General features: G+C 41.1%; 1 protein-coding gene and 1 non-coding gene across 5 annotated transcripts in view; one reads left to right on the top strand and one right to left on the bottom strand.

The window, feature by feature from the left end:
• CLIC4 (chloride intracellular channel 4) overlaps positions 1–20,480 on the bottom strand; it is a 97,850-nt gene that overhangs the window by 45,737 nt on the left and 31,633 nt on the right. The window contains exon 2 of one of the 4 annotated variants that reach the window (XM_025365908.1): positions 1,183–1,219. The exons of the other annotated variants lie outside the window; for them this stretch is intronic. The gene's annotated coding sequence lies outside the window, so the exon portion shown is untranslated. The remainder of the gene's footprint in view (positions 1–1,182; positions 1,220–20,480) is intronic. 4 annotated transcript variants of the gene reach the window in all.
• On the top strand, positions 17,122–17,224 carry LOC112615538. The gene has a single exon (XR_003117400.1). It is a non-coding gene; the product is annotated as a U6 spliceosomal RNA (small nuclear RNA).

Genomic DNA, 20,480 nt, shown 5'->3' with positions numbered 1-20,480 from the left:
CTCACCAGAACGGCAGCTATTTTTAAAAAGTCAAAAAATAACAGATGCTGGCAAGGTTGTAGAGAAAAGGGAACAGTATACACTGCTGGTGGGAGTGTAAATTAGTTAAACTATTGTGGAAAGCAGTGTGACAATTCCTCAAAGAGCTAAGAACAGAACTATCATTCGACTCAGCAATCCCATTACTGGGTATATACCCTGAGGAATATAAATCATTCTACCATAAAGACACATGCATACGTATGTTCACTGCAGCACTATTCATGATAGCAAGACATGGAATCAGCCCCAAGTTTAAAAAGGAAAGATGGGCTGAAGGAAAAGGAGAGATGGGAAGGACAGAGAGCTGGAATGCTGGAAGAGAACGTTCTGACATTGCTAGAGATCAACACAGCCTGTTGACTATGACGTCTATGGAGAGTGCCAGAAATAACTCTCCAATAAGTCATTCAAAGATGCTGGTGAAAGTACTGTTTATTACCCTAAAGTAACTCTCAAAAAATTCAGAAGCATTTCAGTAAAATGCTACATCAGTAAAAAGTCATTAATTCCTAAACTAATGGAGAGGTAAAGGGACTTTAAAAAACAAAAACAAAAACAAAAAAACATGGGCTTATAGTGAGGATTCTAGAAACCTAATCAGACAGCATGGGACAGTTACAACAGAGCTTGGTTTAAAAAACAAAATTCCGATTATTCTTTATCAGTAACAAAATATACACAGAATTTGAGGGCAGAATGAATCATATTAATTCCTAACACTACATACAACTTGTACAAAAATGTACTTCCTAAAAAAGGCCTAGTTCTTAAATTTTATTGTGATTACAAATAACCTAAGGAAAACATTTAAAATGAAGACCCCAGGGCCTCATATCTAGAGATTCTGATTCAGCAGAACTCCTGGGTTGGGGCCCAGGAAGCCTTATTTTGTTATAGGCACTCAAGGAGATTTCAAAGTAAGGCACCTGCCTGCTGGATACATTAAGAAACACTGGTGTGGGAAGGTTAGGATGATATTTGGTTCTCAGAACCCAAGTCAATTTACAGCACTAAATCATCCTACTATATAACAAACTGGTGTCCAAAGTTGCCTTTCTGATGATACTGACCATTAATAGCATGGAAAGCTGATAACACACAAGTGAATTTACTACAGACAAGAAAATGTTAATACATTACCTTTCCAATTAGCTTGATAATCCAAATTTGAGATTTACTGGAAAAAAAAAAACAAAAAAAACAGTAGTTTGGTAGACAAAGAACTAGTCTGACTCAAGGTCTTTATCCTCCTCCACTTAATCTATAAAATTAACTAAAATTTCCCAAGCTGCCTGTCATAGCAGTGTTAAAATCATTAAGTTGGTAAAGGAGACATAATAAAGATATTACATGTAGGAACTTAGAAACACGTTAAACTAAAAGCAGGCTAAAGATGAATAGGGACTGGCTACAGAGCAGTCACCATACATAATCTCCTACAGTGGTCTGCAGAGCCAGTCCTTGAGCATGGGCAAAAGAATCTCAGAATACAGAACAGTTCACGAAGACATGGTCAGGACACAAATGCCCCTTTCCTTTCACAGATGACTGCCTCCTTTCTCTATAATGTTCTAGCAAATTTTCCCAATTTACTTTTGTTTCTGGTATATCAGAAGCTTGTTACACATCTCATACTCCTAATAAGCACTTTCCTTCATGCAGACATAAATAAATGCGTATTCTTTAAAAAAAAAAAAAAGTACCTTCTTTACTAACCACTAATGACAAGTCAAATAAGAAACTTCATCATCACCATGAACAACTTTTTCCAAAATTGTTTTCCAAAGAAAATTGGGAGCTACTAGTCAGATGAAATATTTATTTTTATTTTATTTTTGAAATTTTTAGAAGTATACAAAAGGCCACGCACAATGGGTCCCGCCCATAATCCCAACACTTTGGAAGTCAAAAGCAGGAGGATCACTTGATGCCAGAAGTTTGAGATCAGCCTGGGCAACCAAGCAAAACCCCATCTCTACCAAAAAAATTAGAAAATTAGCCACCGTGGTGGCACTCTCCTGTAGTACCAGTTATTCAGAAGGTTGAGGTGGGAGGATCACTGGAGCCCAGGAGTTCAAGACTGCAGTGAGCCATGATTATAGCACTGCATTCCAGCCTGGGTAACAGAGCAAGACCCTGTCACTATTCAAAATATGTACATATATATACACACACACACACATATATATACACATACATCCATATAGATATGTATAATTTATATATATATATAGTAAAACTGTGGAAAAATTCAAATTTATTTTTTTTTTAATTAGATGGAGTCTCGTTCTGTTGCCCAGGCTGGAGTACAGTGGTGCGATCTCAGCTCACTGCAACCTCTGCCTCCCAGGTTCAGGCGATTCTCCTGCCTCAGCCTCCCGAGCAGCTGGGAGTAATAATAAATAATAAATAAGGTACCACCCTGCCTGGCTTATTTATTTATTTATTCATTTTTTGAGATGGAGTTTCAGTCTTGTCACCCAGGGTGGAGTGCAATGGTGTGATCTCGGTCACTGCAACCTCTGCCTCCCAGGTTCAAGTGATTCTCCTGCCTCAACCTCCTGAGTAGCTCAGATTACAGGCGCCCACAACCACATCCAGCTGATTTTTGTATTTTTATTAGAGACAGTGTTTCACCATGTCGGTCAGGCTGGTCTCGAACTCCTGACCTCAGGTGATCCGCCCGCCTCGGCCTCCCAAAGTGCTGGGAATACAAGCATGAGCCATGCCGCCTGGCCTAATTTTTTGTATTTTTATTAGAGATGGGGTTTCACCATGTTGCCAGGCTGGTCTCGAACTCCTGACGTCAAGTGATCCACCCACTTCAGCCTTCCAAAGTCCTGGGATTACAGGCGTGAGTCACTGGGCCTGGCGAAAAATTCAGATTTCTAGAATTCTGCAAGTCAAAAACTTTCTCCTTTAATCCAAGTTAAATATAAAATTCAATTTCAACAAAGTTATAGAATCAAAATTACCCTGTTTGGTATGAACTACACTGAATACAGCCCATTGCTACAGCTGACTGAGGGCACTGTGATACAATGGAAAGCATCCTACACTGGGAGCCAGGATACGTTTATTCTACACCCAGTTTTGTATTAGTAACCATAAAAATTAACATACAGGTATCTAATGATAGCATCTGAGAAAAGTATGCCTTTAAAAAATACTTTTCACTGCTTCTAACAGTTATATTCATTGTTTTAAAAATAAATAAAAACTGAAGCACTAGAGAAAGTCAGAGTTCCCTTACCCTTGAACCACTAATTTGCTGCTTATTCTTCTACATTTTTATTTTCTATGTACATACTACTATTTTTCTTTTAATAGAGACGGGGTCTAACTATGATGCCCAGGCAGGTCTCAAACTCCTGGCCTCAAGTTATCCTCCCACCTTGTCCTCCCAAAGTGCTGGGATTACAGGTGTGAACCACCATGCCCGGCCCGTACTACTTTATTCCTTGAAAAATGTGATCACACTACATGTAACTTGTTTTTATAGTTTATATATTTTATTTCCAACTTAATGTAACCAATCCTCTGGAGGCTGTAATGTCTCTGCCAGAATACTGTCAGAGATGGCCAGGGAGGAAACCAGGGCCTTCAAACCCTGCCAGGCCCCTGCTCCTGGGGTGGGATCAGAGGAGGCCTAACAGAGTCAGGACTTTGAACATCAACCAGTGGTAATGAGGCCACCTCCACTAGCATATCAGGGAGACACACTAGTTTCACCACGTTGGCCAGACATTTCCGTGGAGGGAAAAGGAGAAGGGAGATGGTACTGCTTTGTTATAACCAGGTGGAGACAGAAGTCCAAGTGCTCCACTGGGTTGTCTCATTTTTATATTATTATTTTTATTTTTATTTCTTTTGAGACAGAGTCTCGCTCTGTCGCCCAGGCTGGAGTGCAGTGGCATGATCTTGGCTCACTACAACCTCTGCCTCCCGGGTTCAAGTGATTCTCCTGCCCCAGCCTCCTGACTGGCTGCAATTACAGGCATGCACCAGCACACTTGGCTAATTTTTGTATTTTTAGTAGAGATGGGGTTTCACCATGTTGGCCAGGCTGGTCTCAAATGCCTGACCTCAGGTGATCCGCCTGCCTCGGCCTCCCAAAGTGCTGGGATTACAGGTGTGAGCCACCGTGCCCAGCCCCATTTTTTAGATTTAATACTTCTTACTTTCAGAATGTGATTTAAAGGAAAAGAAAAATAAATAAACAAACTTAATACTTCTGAGAGACTTCTGCTTCACAGAATTAGATGGCAGTGAGCTTCTTAGTTTTTTGCCTTATACATCTCAGACTTGGAGCCAAAAAAGCCAGCAACCATGGTGAGGAGGCTCCTTATTACTGCCGGGGTGGGGGAATGGGAGTTGCAGCTCCCATTCACTAGTGGAGGGATACACTAGTATCTATTTTTTGTAGAGACAGGGTTTCACAGTGTTGGCCAGGCTGGTCTTGAACTCCTGACCTCAGGTGATCCGCCCACCTTGGTCTCCCAAACAGGCGTGAGCCTCCACGCCCAGCCTATTTCCATGTTTTGAGATCATCCATCTAAGTGCCATTCCTGAAGGCCTCACTGGATGCTACTGTCCCAATAATTTTACATCTAGAAATTTATTCTATAGAAACAGTCATACAGATGTCCAAAGATACAAGAGAGGAATACTGAGGCCTTATTGTTTGTAATAGCAAAACACTAGAGACCACCCAAGCCCATCAGTAAAAGATTTGTTAAATTTATAGACCACCAACAGAGGATGGAAGTCTAGGCCACCCATTCAGCCTTTGCTGGCATGCGTGAAGATGGAGCCACAGCTTTTTCTGTGGTGTTTACAGTAGAGCAGTAATTATCTAAAAGTTTGTGATCTTGTTTAGGCTGCCCCTTCCCTGGTTCTCAGGCAAGAGGCAGCAGGATTTTGTTGGAATTTTTTTTCTCAGTCCAGGTTGCTGGCTTTTTTAGCTCCAAGTCAGGAATATAGGAAGCAAAAAAGCAGGAAATTCTATATTCCCAGAATACTTCTGAGAAGTCTCTCAGAAGTATTAGATTTAAAAGCAAAATTAAAAATGCATAACATGTGACATATCCACACAGTGGAACATTATTTGACAATTAAAAGCAATGAAGTATGGACACATGCTATAACTTGAATAAACTAAGTGAAAAGAACAAAAGACCACATATCGTATCCACAGATGCAGAACCCGCAGATATAGGGACAACTATAACGGACTACTGCATCCACAGAGGAGTCCTCGAACCAATCCCCCGTGGATTTCAGGGGACAACTGTATATGATTCCATTTATATGAAATGTCCAAAATAGGCAAATTCATACAGACAGTAGACTATTTGCTGCCAAGAACTGAGGATGGAGAAGAGGAGTGACTGCTAATGGGTACATGGTTTCTTTTTGAGGTGGTGAAATGTTTTAAAATTGGACCCTGGTGGCCGGGCGTGATGGCTAACATCTGTAATCCCAGCACTTTGGGAGGCCAAGGCAGGTGGATCACTTGAGGTCAGGAGTTCAAGATCAGCCTGGCCAATATATAGTGAAACCCCATTTCTACTAAAAATACAAAAATTGGCCAGGCGCAGTGGCTCATGCCTGTAATTCCAGTACTTTGGGAGGCCCAGGCAGGTGGATCATGAGGTCAGGAGTTTGAGACCAGCCTGACCAACATGGTGAAACCCCATCTCTACTAAAAATACAAAAATTAGCTGAGTGTGGTGGTGCATGCCTATAGTCCCAGCTACTTGGGAAGCTGAGGGAGGAGAATCACTTGAACTCAGGAGACGGAGGTTACAGTGAGCCAAGATCATGCCACTGTACTCCAGCCTGGGCAACAGAGCAAGCCTCCATCTCTCCCCCCAAAAAAAAAAAAAAAAAAAAAAAAAAAAAAGGGCTGGGCGCGGCAACTCACACCTATAATCCCAGCACTTTGGGAGGCCGAAGCGGGTGGATCACGAGGTCAGGAGATCGAGACCATTCTGGCTAGCACGGTGAAACCCAGTCTTTACTAAATATACAAAAAACAAAAATTAGCCCGGCGTGGTGGCAGGCGCCTGTAGTCCCAGCTACTTGTGAGGCTGAGGCAGGAGAATGGTGTGAACACAGGAGACGGAGCTTGCACTGAGCAGAGATTGTGCCACTGCACTCCAGCCTGGGTGACAAAGTGAGACTCCATCTCAAAAAAAAAAAAAATAGACCCTGGTAATGGTTGCACAACTCTGTGAATATACTAAAAACCACTGAATTGTATATTTTAAAGGGGTGAATTATATTGTATATGAATTATATCCAACAAGTTGTTTTTTAAATATATGCATACAGATCATAAATATAAATATACACATGCTGAAGAAGATTTTAATTTGGATTACACAGGTTTGTTTTGTTTGGTATCTTTAGTAGAGACGGGGTTTCACCATGTTGGCCAGGCTGGTCTCAAACTCTTGACCTTGTGATCCGCCTGCCTCAGCCTCCCAAAGTGCTGGAATTACAGGCGTGAGCCACTGCACCCGGCTTGGATTACATAAAGTTATGATTTCATGTTACAAAAACATATATGTCTATTATGTTTTCTTAAAAATTAGAAAACCAGTCTGAGAAACATATAGTGAGATCCCATCACCACAAAAAATTTTTAAAAATTAGCCAGGTGTGGTGGCTCATGCCTGTGGTCCTAGGCTACTCAGGATGCTGAGGCAGGAGGATCACTTGAGCCTGGGAGGTCGAGGCTGCAGTGAACCATGATCACACCACTGCACTCTAGCCTGGGTGACAGAGTGAGACCCCCGTCTCCAGAAAATAAAAATAAAAATAATTGGCTGGGCGCGGTGGCTCACGCCTGTAATCCCAGCACTTTGGGAGGCCGAGGTGGGTGGATCATGAGGTCAGAAGATCGAGACCATCCTGGCTAACACGGTGAAACCCTGTCTCTACTAAAAATACAAAAAACTAGCTGGGCCTGGTGGTGGGCACCTGTAGCCCCAGCTACTTGGGAGGCTGAGGCAGGAGAATGGCGTGAACCTGGGAGGCGGAGCTTGCAGTGAGTCGAGATAGCGCCACTGCACTCCAGCCTGGGCGACAGGCAAGACTCCGTCTCAAAATAAATACATAAATAAATATAAAAATAGAAATAAAAATAAAAATAATTTTTTAAACTTGAATAATTAAAGAGAAAACTTAATCCCACTGACATAAATAAACATGAATCTCTAGATAGAGTCTTAGTATTCATTTGGGTTTTATTCTTATAAAAGGAGTATTTTCTTTACCTTGCTGTCTGGGTATTCTTCACTAGCCTCACCCTCTTCCCTTCACACCTCTGTGGTAATTCTTGAATTGCATAATACTGGTATTTAATCAGAAACTGCTGGATTAACTCCTATATTGCAGAATAGGGGTCAATGGCAGATGCCAAATATTTTAATGTTTTACTAAGTCAACATTAAGGAACTGCTCACTTAGAAAACCTAGTTTAATCAGTCTTTAGAATAGTCTGATTTTTAAACACCTAAGAAGAAAAGCTTTAACTTCATTCTTCTCTTTATTTATGTTTATGGAACTGAGGGTAAGCAGTGGTGATGACTGGAGGAAGAGAGAGAGAAGTAAGGACCTGAAAGTAAGAACAGGCTCCTGATCATTAAATTATTTTCCTCAACATATTTTCTGGGGAGCGTATAGAGTAATGCGTTATTAAAGAATGAACTTTAAAACTTTAATACCCCATTTACCTTTAGTATGAATTATATCTAAATTAGCTGTCTGAATACACAAAATGGTTGCTTTGATTTAGACTAACTTAAAAGTCACAAAACAATGTGATAAATGAGCAAAGTCACCTGGCTTCTATTACCTATTTCTTCAGATTTTTTTTTTTTTTTTTTTTTTTTGAGTTGTAGTCTCTCTCTGTCACCCAGGCTGGAGTGAAATGGCGCGATCTCAGCTAACTGCAACCTCTGACTCCCAGGTTCAAGCAATTCTCCTGCCTCAGCCTCCCGGGTAGCTGGGATTATAGGCACCCGCCACCAGGTCCAGCTAATTTTTGTATCTTTAGCAGAGATGGGGTTTCACCATATTGGCCAGGCTGGTCTCAAACTCCTGAACTCATGATCCACCTGCCTCAGCCTCCCAAAGTGCTGGGATTACAGGTGTGAGCCACTGCGCCCGGCCTATTTCTTCAGAATTTTTGCTAAACACATGCTAGAACCAAGTTTGGAGTCTAAAGGTTTTATAAGCTGTTCTTCTACAGGGTCTGCAGAGCATGTGGGAAACCACAGTTCAGAATCATACATACCTAGGTTTGAATCCCGACTTCCCTACTTCATTAGCTGTGTAATCTTCAGTAAGTGACTTAACATCTGTGAAACTTGACTTACTACATACCATGTTATTGTGGGGATCAAGTAAGTTAGGATACACATAGTTCCTGGCAAATGGTAAGAGTTCTTAAAACGTTACTTGACCCAAAGACACTCCATGCAAAGAACTCAAGGCCTAACAACAGATTCTTCAGTTCAAGCACTTAGTGGTTAGAATCCCTAGATTGCTTTATTCTTTCAGAAAACAAGGAGAGAAGGGAAAAAAATTTAAATATCTTCCACATTAAATTTTTCCAACTGACATAGATTATGGTCCGATGCTTTAAAAAAAAATAAGTCTACATAAAGTTTAAACAGTTCACTAAATAGAAAAAAGCAAAGATATTCTTTTTTTTTTTTTGAGACAGAGTATCGCTCTGTCGCTGGAGTGCAATGGCACGATCTCGGCTCACCGCAAGCTCCCGCCTCCCGGGTTCACGCCATTCTCCAGCCTCAGCCTCCCGAGTAGCTGGGACTACAGACGCCCGCCACCAATGCCTAGCTAATTTTTTGTATTTTTAGTAGAGATGGGGTTTCACCGTGTTAGCCAGGATGGTCTCGATCTCCTGACCTCGTGATCCACCCATCTTGGCCTCCCAAAGTGCTGGGATTACAGGTGTGAGCCACAGCACCCGGTCAAGATATTCTTTAATATGTCAAAAATCTCTGGCCATGCAAAGATTATATTATTGTTTCCTGGCCATAACCATGTCACAGAACGAACTCAATAAATAAAGTCAAATGATACGTAATGGAAGAATTACTATATGTCCAAGCTCTTTCTGTGTAAATAAAACAGTTAAGCAGAGGATACTGCAAAGACTTTGGTTGCTACCATTTCTACCATTTCCTTACTCAGCATCACCAATTCATGAAATCTGCTCTTCAGATAAAAGCTTGTACAATTTAGAGAGGAAATGATTAGCTTGAAATTACATCAGGATGCCCAATTACCAGGGCTAGATGAAACTCCAGGACAGACTATTAAGAGTTCATTCACATGGAACATTTACCTTATTGAAGACAAATCTCTCTGCCTGTCCAAAACAAGCTCTTTGCATGTATTAATCTAGTTAATCCTGATATCCTCTTGCTCAGCAGAGAACGGTGGTTAAGATCACTAATTTAGAGCCAGACTCTCAGACAACTCCACTACTGCCTACCTAAGTGACTGAACAACTGGGCCTGTTTTCCTTTTCTATAAAATGGGAATAATAACCTCTCTGGATAGTTGGGAGAACGGAATGAGTTCATACATATAAAGGGCTTAGATTAGCACAACACTCAAGGAACGGGGTTGGGGGAGTTGTTTGTTATATACTTTTTCATACTTTTTGATATTTGTAATACGGACATGAATCTTTCATTTTAAAAAAGCAGGCAAACAAAAACCCTCCCATCAAAAACATGAAAATAGAGTAAAACACAACTTAAAGAATGAATGTGGAAAAACTGAAGATAAAATCTTACTCATTGCCTGTATTATAACAAAACATATAATTAAATAAAAGATAAAATCTATGTAACAGGAGTATATAAGAGTAGGATACGCAAAAACTCTCAAGAAAGTGGGTCTAAAGACTGGGCAAGGTGGCTCACATCTGTCATCCCAGCACTTTGGGAGACCGAGGCAGGCAGATCGCTTGAGCCCAGAAGTTCAACACCAGCCTGGGCAACATGGTGAAACCCTATCCCTACAAAAAATACAAAAGTTAGATGGGCATAGTGGCACACGCCCGTGATCCCAGCTACTGGGGAGGCTGAGGTAGGAGAATCACTTGAGCCCAGGAGATCAAGGCTGCAGTGAGCCACTCATGCCACTGCACTCCCGTCTACATGAGAGAGAGAGGAAAAAGTTTAAAATGTAGATTACCAGGTCCCACTTCCAGATACTCTGATTCCATATGTCTGTGGTGGGGCCCAGGAATCTATAATTTTTAGTAAGTACTTCAAGTAATTCTAATTTGGATGTATTTGGTGCATAGACCATATTTTCATAAACATTCACACACTGACAGAAGAAAAACATGTTTTAAAAAAAAAAAAAGGCCAGGCACAGTGGCTCATGCCTGTAATCCAAGCACTTAGGGAGGCCGAGGTGAGTGGATCACAAGGTCAGGAGTTCGAGACCAGCCTGGCCAATAGGGTGAAACCCTGTCTCTACTAAAAACACAAAAATTTGCCAGGCGTAGTGGTGGGTGCCTGTAGTCCCAGCTACTCAGGAGGCTGAGGCAGGATAATTGCTTGAACCTGGGAGGAAGAGGCTACGGTGAGCCAAGATCATGCCACTGTATTCCAGCCTGGGTGACAGAGCAAGACTCCATCTCAGAAAAAAAAAAAAAAAAAAAAATCAAAACTGGAATGAAGAAGTTTGCCCCATGGTTAAACTTAAACTTTGAATTCCTCGTGATGCCTTTTGGACTCAGCTCTCTGTAGGCCAGTAACTGGTCACTGTTTGATAGAGTCAAATTTGGTAAATAACAGTCTATTTCCTCCACACTATCATATCTTAAACTTGGACAAACTCAAACTAAGCCAAATATAATGTCAAGGACAACTTTGGTGATCCAAAGTCCTTTATAGATGAAGTGCTATCGGATGGTTATATATGGTTCAGAAGATAATTACAAATGTTTCTTTTTTTTTTTTTTGAAACAGATTCTTGCTCTGTCACCCAGGTTAGAGTGCAGTGGCGCAATCTCAGCTCACTGCAACCTCCGCCCACTGGGTTCAAGTGATTCTCCTGCCTCAGCCTCCCGAGTAGCTGGGACTACAGGCAGGCGCCACCACACCAGGCTAATTTTTTTTATTTTTAGTAGAGAAGAGGTTTTGCTATGTTGCCCAGGCTGGTCTCGAACTCCTGACCTCAGGCGATCCGCCCCCCTCGGCCTCCCAAAGTGCTAGGATTACAGGCGTGAGCCACCGTAACCGGCCACAAATTTTTTTTTTTTTTTTTTTTTTTTGAGACAGAGTCTCGCTCTGTCGCCCAGGCTGGAGTGCAGTGGCCAGATCTCAGCTCACTGCAAGCTCCGCCTCCCAGGTTTACGCCATTCTCCTGCCTCAGCCTCCAGAGTAGCTGGGACTACAGGTGCCCGCCACCTCGCCCGTATAGTTTTTTGTACTTTTTTAGTAGAGACAGGGTTTCACCGTGTTAGCCAGAATGGTCTCGATCTCCTGACCTCGTGATCCGCCCATCTCGGCCTCCCAAAGTGCTGGGATTACAGGCTTGAGCCACCGACGAATTTTTATTACTGTATTATACTACTAAATAATTTGGCATGTCAGGGGAAAAATAAAAAAAAAGAAAAAGATTCTGTTGTGATGTTAGGGACCAGGGCTAACACCTGACTAGCAGAGTAGGCTGGATTTTCCATTTAGAACCTATCTAACCACAGGGCAAGTCACTTAACCTCTTTGGCTCTTAGTTTTCTGGAAAAGGCAGGTGGGGAGAGAGATTAATTTATTGAAGTTTTAACTGTAATGTAAACAACATTACATACACAAGATATATCCCTACTCTTAGGGAATCCACACTGAAGTATTTGGGGATAAAATGCCACAATGTATGCAACTTATGAGAGAAAGAGCAAATAATAAAGCAAATAGAGTAAAATGTTAACAATAGGTAAACCTGGGTAAAGAGTATCCTTTCAACTGTTTTGTTTTTGTTTTTGTTTTGTTGTGTTTTTTTTGAGACAGGGTCTTGCTCTGTCGCCCAGACTGGAATGTAGTGGTGCCATCATAGCTTACTGCAGCCTTGAACTCTCCAGGCTGTAGTGATCCTCCCACCACAGCCTCCACAGTAGCTAGGAATACAGAAAAACACCACTATGCCTGGGTAATTTTTAAATTTTTTTGTAGAGACAGAGTTTTGCTCTGTTGTCCAGGTTAGTCTTGAACTCCTGGCCTCAAGTAATCCTCCTGCCTCAGCCTCCGAAAGCGGTGGGATTACAGAGCCACTGTGTCCGGCCTCTCACGCATGTAACTTGTAAGTATGAAATTATTTCCAAATAAAGTGTTTTTAAAATTATTAATCTAGTTTCCACTTCAGTCCTAATGGTTTCTAACTATATTATAGCTCATTTTATTGTGTGTCATTTATATATTATCTTCAAGGGCAGATAGATATCAATCTTTTAAAGTTAAAAGCTTTTTTTTTATTCATTCACCAGCCATGTGAGGACCTACACTAAACGCCAGAGATCTGGTGATGAATAAGAGAAGAAATGGTTTCTGCCTTTGCATTACCGATAGCGTTCCAAGTCTAATCTGAATCATTTAAGAATTTTGGAATACCCTAAAAGTACAAAATTTCAATTTAGAATACAATGAAACTCAAAATATACCCCACAACCTTACCACAATTAAAAAACCACCAGTTTAACATTTTCTCAAAAGTGACATAAACTTCTCCTGATAAATTATAGTTTTGTGAGTTTCAGTTTTATGGGCTTGCCTGTGGCTCCCCCTCTGAGTTAGTAGTTCAGCTTATAACAGTACATTTGATGTTCTCTTGCTTCAGCCTAAGTCACTGTGAATTGAAGTCATTCAAATGTTGAATGGGAGAGATGATTCACCTTCCAGTAGTTTTCAAAGGTTATCTGTTGCTGTTTCTTTTGGTAAATGACCAAGTTATGATCAATTACCTAATATAATACTTTCATTAAAAATAAAAACCATAGAGTGTACAATAGCCTTTAAAAACTAGGTCTTACAAGTCCCAGTGCAGTGGCTCATGCCTGTAATCCCAGTACTTTGGGAGGCCGAGGCAGGCGGAACATGAGATCAGGAGTTTGGGACCAGCCTGTCAACATAGTAAAACCCCGTCTCTACTAAAAATACAAAAAATTAGCTGGGCATGGTGGCAGGTGCCTGTAATCCCAGCTACTTGGGAGGCTGAGGCAGGAGAATCCCTTGAAGTGGGGAGGCGGAGGTTGCAGTGAGCTGAGATCACGCCACCGCACTTCAGCCTGTGGAACAGTATGAGACTCCATCTTTTAAAAAAAAAAAATAGGTCTTACAAAGTTCTCCATCCTCCTTTCCTAGAATGACTTCCCCACTGATGTCCTTGAGGACCCACAGCACTGCTCCACCCCCAGTCCGGTTCATCCTGTACAATAAGGCCACATAAATCTGGACCCTTATATGTGACTACAATCACATTAACCTCTACTGAAATGCTCACTGCCACATCGTGCTTCAGGTCAAGCTCAAGTCTCACTACAAGAATTCAGCTACCTTGCCGGGCGCGGTGGCTCACGCCTGTAATCCCAGCATTGTGGGAGGCCAAGGAGGGCGGATCACGAGGTCAAGAGTTCAAGATCAGCCTGGCCAATATGGTGAAACCCAGTCTCTACTAAAAAAAAAATACAAAAATTTGCCGGGCATGGTGACATGGGCCTGTAGTCCCAGCTACTCGGGAGGCTGAGTCAGGATAATCGCTTTAACCAGGGACACGGCGGTTGCAGTGAGCCGAGACTGTGCCACTGGACTCCAGCCTGGGTGACAGGTGAGACTCTGTCTCCAAAAAAAAAAAAAAAAAAAAAAAAGAATTCAGTTACCTGTCCTTTCAATTTCTTTTTTTTTTTTTTTTTTTTTTTTTGAGATGGAGTTTCACTCTTGTTGCCTAGGCTGGAGTGCGATCTCAGCTCACTACAACCTCCACCTCCCAGGTTCAAGTGATTCTCCTGCCTTAGCCTCCCGAGTAGCTGGGATTACAGGCATGCACCACCATGCCCAGCTAATTTTGTATTTTTAGTAGAGACGGGGCTTCTCCATGTTGGTCAGGTTGTTCTCAAACTCTTGACCTCAGGTGATCCACCCGCCTCTGCCTCCCAAAGCGCTGGGATTACAGGCATGAGTCACTGCGCCCAGCTGCCCTTTCAATTTCTATCCCAGCTTCTCAAACTCTGATGTCAATACAACTTATTAGGAGATCTTGCAAAAATGCAGATTCTGATTCAGTAAATCTGGGGTGACAACCAAGATTCTGCATCTCTTACAAATTCCCAGGGAATAGCAAGCCTATACCATGTATTTAACAATTAATCATGATTTGCCTAAAGGGAAACAAAGTACTCAGAGAGAGGACAAGAAGCACCTACTTTAGATGACCATGGAAGACCTCTTAGACATAAAGAATGAGAAGGAAACAGCCATGCAAAGAGCCAGTGTGACAAGACTGCCGTAAGTACATGAGAAAGTGGTGTTGGCAGGGGCCAGATCATGAAAGATTTTCTAGACCAAATTAAAGTGTCTGAATTTTATGCAAAGAGGGAACAATTTATTCATGAACTTAACAATGTTTACCAAGTACCTACTATGTAGAAAAAAAGCATTTAATACAACGTTTAACAGCAAGGACTGAAGGCAGAGTGCCTGGTTTGATATATTGATTATTCTACTTAAGCATGAGTGTGATATTGGGTAAGTTACTTAAACCTCTCTGGGCCTCAGTTGCTTTATACGTATAATGATTGGAAGAATACCTGCTTCACAGAGTTATCATGAATATAAATGAGTTAATAGATGAAAGGCTCTTAAAATATTGCCCAGCACGTGGTTAAGTGCTCAGTAAAACAGTATGTGCCAGATAACATATTCCTGACTTCATGGAGCTTCCACTGGTGGGAGGGGAAAGGGGTTAAGGAACGCCAGAACAGGGTAAAAGGATACCACTGAAGGGTTTTGATGGGTGAGGGTATATAAGGGCAAAATCTGATTTCCATTTAAGACAATAAATAACACTCTGCCATATGGAAAACAGGTCAGAGGCATCAAATTGATAAAGAATTGAAGCTGGGTGGCCTCTTGTGGTAGTTGTGCTGAAATGTGCTCTGGATTAGGTAAAAGCAATGGACATGAAAAGAAAAGTGTGGATTAAATTGAATTGGGATAGCATAATCCTAAAGACGTGTGGATGGTTTGGATGTGGAAAGCGGGAAAAAGAAAGAAATCAAGTAACTCCTACCTATCTGCTTTGAGCAACTGGGTCAAGGAAACCTCAGGATGGGAGTAAGCGTGGGCCTATACTTTACTGGAGGATGGAAAGGAAAATAAATCCCTTTAAGAGATACCACAGATCTATAACCCTGGCATTTACATCTTGAAAATACTTCTCGGGTATGGAGGGCTATAAACCAAAATTAACATTGTTTACCTCAGGACAGATCTGGGGAGAGGTAGGGACAGGAGATTATTTTTATTTTTTGAAACAAACTCTTGCTCAGCCACCCAGGCTGGAGTACAGTGGCGCAATCACAGCTCACTGCAGCCTTGACCTCCTGGGTTCAAGCAATTCTCCCACCTCAGCCTCCCAAGTAGCTGGGACTACAGGCACATACCACCATGTCTGGCTAATTTTTGTATTTTTTTGTAGAAACAGAGTTTCACCATGTTGCCCAGGCTGGTCTCGAACCCCTGGGCTCAAGCGATCTGCCCACTTTGCCCTCCCAAAGTGCTGGGAGTACAGGCATGAGGTACCATGCCCAGCCTGGGGGTATTAATTTTATATACTTGTGTCCTATTTGTCTTTTTATAACAAGCATGTTTTTCTTTTCTATTCTTTGTAGATTTAAGAAAATTATTTTTTAATGTTTTTACATGATAATCTTATTACTGTCTCTAATCAGTGCCAAAATGTTAAACTACTTAAATATAATAGAACTTCTTTTGAATAAATGCTAAATGCAAAGTAGTCATTCAAAAACTACTAGATGAAATAACAAAGGGAATTAATGTCACTTGAGTTCCTTTTGAGTACTTTTGTTACTTGCTTGAAGTATATGCTGAAGATGGAAACAAAGGCTTTAATCTGTAGGAAAATCAAATCTGAAATATCTCAGCCAGAACCACTTTTTAAAACAAACTGTCAGATGTACAATGACCAGACTTTCCATCTAGGCACAATAGATCCATGACGGAAACGAGTTCTGCTTGTTCACATTCACTCATCAAAAGCCTAAAAGGAGGAACAAAGTCTATTATCTCTTCAGAATAACTAATAAACCATATAATTTAAAATATTGACTGTCTGGAGGCAACATCTCTTCTTTTTACAGAGGGGTCATCCTTTTTCTTACAAATGCTTCATCAAAGACATATTCTCTAGTGGGGGAAAAACCTGAATGACAACAAATGAAAGAAAGAAAGAAAGAAAAATGATCAAAGCTACAGTCCTTTTTTCCTAGTCTGGATCCACCTTGATTGTATTCCCTGTAAGTATCAACTACAATAAATCAAAATGTCACCAAAACGTTCTGGAAACAAGTTAAAAGCTACTATTTATTGAGTAGTGTATTTTGCAGTGGACATGCACTATATAAAACTAGTTTTATGTATTTCACAATAACCATATGAAATTAAGGGTTGTTTTCCTCATGTTTCATATGAGTTTCAGATGAGGAAACTGAGGTTCAGAGAAGCTCAGTAATTTGTCATAGGTCATACAACTGAGGAGTGTCAAAACTGAGGTTTAAACTCCAAGGTCCATACTATCTACCAACCACTATGATAGTTTCTTGCACCAAAGCAAAGAAGGAGATGCTAGAATCTCACCTGCTTGATCTCAAGATTCTTACAGAACAACCACCATCTCACTCATAGACATTACTATCAAGTAAGATAAATGACCTGAGCTACGACCCATAGAATGTAGGCCACAAATGTTTTAAATTTTCTAGCAGCCATATTAAAGACGTAAAAAGAGTACTTGCTTTGACAGCATAAATACTAAAATTGGGTCAATTCAAAATAGATTAGCATGGCCCCTGTACAAGAATGATGCACAAATTTGTGAAGCATTCCACATTTTTTTTAAAGTAAAAGAAACAAGTGTGATTAAATATTTTTATTTAACCCAATATATCTAAATTCATTTCAACACATAATCAATATAAAAAGTTATTACATTTTCTTTGTACTACATCTTTAAAATCTAGTGTATATTTCATAATTATAGTACATCTCAACTCAAACTAGACATACTTCAAACACTCAATAGCCACGTATAGGTAATGACTATTGTATTGACAGCACCCGTCTAAAGAAAAGGCCTCTGTGGGCACCAATGTCATCAAGACCAGGTTCTAAGGATGATGTACCTGACTCATTAACTCAACATTCAAGCTCTCAGAAACTTTTTTTTTTTTTTTTTCTTTTTTCACTCTGTCACCCAGGCTGGAGTGCAGTGGCGTGATCTCATCTCACTGCAACATCTGCCTCCCAGGTGCAAGCGATTCTCCTGCCTCAGCCTCCTGAGTAGCTGGGATTACAGGCACATGCCACCACGCCCGACTAATTTCTGTATTTTTAGTAGAAACTGGGTTTCACCATGTTGGTCAGGCTGGTCTTGAACTGCTGACCTCGTGATCCGCCCGCCTTGGCCTCCCAAAGTGCTAGGATTACAGGCGTGAGCCACCATGCCTGGCCTGAAACTATTTATTCTTATTTCAAACAAATTTTAATGGTTTATCTGGTGTACTGAGCCACAACAAATTACAATAGAAAATTAATGGGCTGGGCCTCAGCTACTACTCAGGAGGCTGAGGCAGGAGAATGGCATGAACCCAGGGGACGGAGCTTGCAGCGCGCAGAGATCGCGCCACTGCACTCCAGCCTGGGCGACACAGTGAGACTCCATCTCAAAAAAAAAAAAAGAAAAGAAAAAGAAAATTAAAGGAAATGGGCTATATCAACAGAGCTAAGTTGGCAAAGGAAGAAATACAAAATACACACACACGTGCACATACGCACCCATCCACACATGCACATACACAAAGGAGATTTAGGTTCGAAAAGCACAATAGCTGAGGCCATTTAGCAGAAAGGCAAAAATAGTCTTACATGCCTCAATGGCTCCCGAGGCCATTGCAGCATTACTGAACTTATATTCAGAATGTTGACATTAATTGGCAGTTAAACCCAGCATTTTCGGGGTTTTTTGATACGGAGTTTTGCTCTTGTCCGTCAGGCTGGAGTGCAATGGCATGATCTTGACTCACTGCAACCTCCGCCTCCTGGGTTCAAGCGATTCTCCTGCCTCAGCCTCCTGAGGAGCTGGGACTACAGGCGCCCACCACCATGCCTGGCTAATTTTTTTGTATTTTTAGTAGGGACAAGGTTTCACCGTGTTAGCCAGGATGGTCTCGATCTCCTGACCTCGTGATCCGCCTGCCTCAGCCTCCCAAAGTGCTGGGATTACAGGCGTGAGCCACCTCGTCTGGCCAAACCCAGCATTTTCAAAAGTGAAGGAAGCATTAATATATTTTAGAAATATTTTCATTTAAAATAAATTTCAGAACTCAGTATTATTTTTGCAATTTTTCTATAAATCTAAAACTATTCTATTGGATTCTGTTTTTAAAAAAATAAATTTGAGGCCTCTAGTAAAACCAGGCAGTTCCTCCTATAGAATCAACTCTGCCTGTCATAACAGCTGTAACTTCCAGACAAAAACAACCACCTGAAGGCACTGGACAGTGACAGAAGCAGGCAAATATTGGAAGGGAGTTGGCAGCTGGAGGAAGGGAACTGCACTGGACAAGTTTCCCCAGTTTGTATCTTTTAGCCTTGCACCATGCAGGGCAGCTAAAACCCCAGTGGAAAATTCACAGTCCTGCTGACTTTAAAAACCAAAAAACAGTCTAGAGCAACCATCACCATTGGAAAGAAAATAAAAAAAGAGAGACAGAGACGGAGAACCAGCAAGGGGGGGCCCTAAAATCTGCATAAATCTGTCTAAATCTCTAGCTGATCCGTGAAACACACACACGCACAGAGTAGGGTCCACGTAGGCCAGCTAAGAGAACTGAACTGAAATATAAACTGCCACCTACTACAGGGGGACAATTTTGCAGCTTGAATTCAGCTAAGTTAATCAATCGCCTGCTTTAGAAAAGAAAATCAATGCTCTGAAGAGTGGCATAACAAAATTTATATATATAAATTATCATTTATCATTTGTAATATTCAAAATACAATCCAAAATTACTCCCCATAAGAAGAAAGGGAAAAACCTGACCCATTCTCAAGAAAAAAAAAAAGGAAACAAGAAGACTACCCTAAGATGACCCAGATTCTACAGTTTGCAGTCAAGGATTTTAAAGCAGTTATGGTAACTATGTTCAAAGACCAAAAGAAAAATATGCTCATAATAAAGGAAGATAGGAAATCTCAGTAGGGAAAGAAATCACACACAAAAACGTAAATTCTAGAACTAAAAACTACAATATCTGAATTATTTTTTCAAATTACTAGATTGGCTTAACAGTAGAATAAAGAAAAGAAAGAAATGAAGAAAGAGAGAGAGAGGGAGGGAGCGATGGAGGCAGGGAGGGAGGGGAAAGAAAAGGGTCTGTGAACATGAAGACAGAACCAAGAAATTATTCAATTTGAAGAACAGGAAAAAAAAGCCTCAAAGACCTACGGGAAAATATTAAAACGTTTATATTTTAGAGTTCCAGAAGGAGATAACGAAGAAAACAAATATTTCAAGAAATAATGGCCAAAATTTTCCCACATAAAGACGAATTTACAGATTCAAGTTTCACAAACATCAAGGAGATTCAATATAAATAACGCCACACCTAAGTATATCATAATTGAAATAACGAAAAGCAAAAAAAAAAAAAGAAAGAAAATCTTCACAGTAGCTAGAAAAAAACAACACACGGCATACAAGGGAATAATAATTTGAATGACTGTCGACTACTCATTTGGAGTAATGGAGACCAGAAAACATGGAACGACTTTTGTTGTTGTTGTTGTTGTTGTTGTTGTTGTTGTTGTTGAGACAGAGTCTGGCTTTGTCGCCCAGACTGGAGTGCAGTGGCCGGATCTCAGCTCACTGCAAGCTCCGCCTCCCGGGTTCACGCCATTCTCCTGCCTCAGCCTCCCGAGTAGCTGGGACTACAGACGCCCGCCACCTCATCCGGCTAGTTTTTTGTATTTTTTAGTAGAGACGGGGTTTCACCGTGTTAGCCAGGATGGTCTCGATCTCCTGACCTTGTGATCCGCCCGTCTCGGCCTCCCAAAGTGCTGGAATTACAGGCTTGAGCCACCGCGCCCGGC

The sequence above is a fragment of the Theropithecus gelada genome, chromosome 1 (assembly GCF_003255815.1).
Source record: "Theropithecus gelada isolate Dixy chromosome 1, Tgel_1.0, whole genome shotgun sequence".
Taxonomy (NCBI): Eukaryota; Metazoa; Chordata; class Mammalia; order Primates; family Cercopithecidae; genus Theropithecus; species Theropithecus gelada.
Note: the sequence above shows the minus strand (reverse complement) of the source record. Positions and strands in the feature narration are given on the sequence as shown.